At 53.6% G+C, this 1704-nt stretch overlaps 1 pseudogene; it reads left to right on the top strand.

Moving 5' to 3' along the window:
* The first annotated feature begins 434 nt into the window (after positions 1–434).
* Positions 435–1192, top strand: LOC148120092 (motile sperm domain-containing protein 3 pseudogene; annotated as a pseudogene).
* Positions 1193–1704: the final 512 nt, after the last annotated feature.

A 1704-nucleotide genomic window follows, 5' to 3' on the forward strand; every position in this document is an offset into this window, starting at 1 on the left:
CCTCCAGGAATCTCAAAATGAGACTTCACACTTTGGTTTTATACCATACAGTAGCTTTGAATGCCTGTGACAGAATTGGAAAAGTACAAAAGAAATTTTAATCATTTACTAAAGTTATACAGGACCCAAAGAAAGCCTTCACAGATTTCTTACAAAAATTGACTTCAGGAGCCGAGTGGGCGTGGCCACTGCGGTGCGGTTTGGAGGTGGGACCTGTAGGAACCTGGGGCCCAGATGGAAGGGCTGAAAGGAACCGGACCTGGGACTGGAGGATCCACGGCTAGCGGAGTACCGAGGCAGAGGGGACACCTGGCCGAGCTCTGCCACCATCTCGCCCTGCCCTCCCTTCGTTCCTCGCGCTGTTAACCCTAGACTCCAAAGCCCTCTTATCCTTGTGAGCTCTGCCCTCGGATGTCCGACCACCTAGAGCCTGCATGCACCGTGGGACGCCCCAGGACCAGGAGCTGGTGGGTCCGGGGGCCCCTGGGAGGGGGCCCCCGGGGCTCCTCTCTTTCCTCAGGACCCGTTGTCCCGGTGCTCGCCTTTCCCCCGGATCTAGTATTCAGAGCGGACCAAAGGAGTGGACCCCGGCAGCTGCTGACCCTCTACAACCCCACGGGAACTGCGCTTCGCTTCCGAGTTCTGTGTACAGCACCTGCCAAATATACGGTATTCGATGCAGAAGGATTTGTGAAGTCACAGTCTTGCATTGACATTGTGATCCGGCATGTGGCCCCCATCCCCAGCCACTATTATGTCCAGGACCGGTTCTGAGCTGTCTGAGGAGGGGGCTGAGGGACGTGTGGTTGGCCGAAAAGACATCACCTCTGTTCTTCGGGCCCCAGCGTACCCCCTGGAGCTGCAGGGACATTCTGAGCCAGCGCCCAATCCAGGGCCTCCTGTGTGGACAGGACCAACCCCAGCCAGACACCTTCAGGAGAGTCCTCCCCAGCAGCTGGCCACCAGCTCCTTCCTGCTCTTCTTGCCGACAGGCATCATCTCCGTGGCCTTCCTGCTGCTGCCCCTGCAGGACGAGCTTGGCAGCCAGCTGCCTCAGGTTCTGCATGTGTCCCTGGGACAGAAGCTGGTGGCAGCATACATCTTAGGCCTCCTCACCATGGTGTTCCTCCGGACCTGAGCTCTCAGCTGGACCCACCCCACCCACCCTCTCCTTCGCAGGCAGGGACCCGAGGCAGCCACTGTGATGTTTGCACCTTGCCCCTTCTCCCTTTTTTCTACCCATCCATCAGTTTTCATCCTGCCCCTCACCAAACACCCAGGGATTTATACTCATTTTCCAAGTTGAATAAAATAAGTTTTAAAAATCAAAAAAAAATTAACTTCAGAATTATGACCCAGTCACAGAAGTAAGATGTGACTACCTCGCTGAGTAAGGTACCGAGCCACGTGGCTAGAATAGACAAGAATAATGGGTTAATATAAGTTATAAGAGATAATAAGAAGCCTGAGCTAATGGGTCAATCAGTTTTTTCTAATATTTTTTATTACTTTATAAATAATACCATTTAAAATTTCCACTTCCTCCCCTCCTCCCAGTTCTGTCTCATTCCCCCCACTCACCCTCCACCTCCCCCTCCAGTCCTAAGAGAGGGCAGGGTACTCTGCCCTGTGGGAAGTCCAAGGTCCTCCCCTCTCCATCCAGGCTTAGGAAGGTATGCATCCAAATAGAATAGGATCCCAAAA

This window comes from Myodes glareolus, chromosome 12 (assembly GCF_982192425.1).
Source record: "Myodes glareolus chromosome 12, mMyoGla1.1, whole genome shotgun sequence".
Taxonomy (NCBI): Eukaryota; Metazoa; Chordata; class Mammalia; order Rodentia; family Cricetidae; genus Myodes; species Myodes glareolus.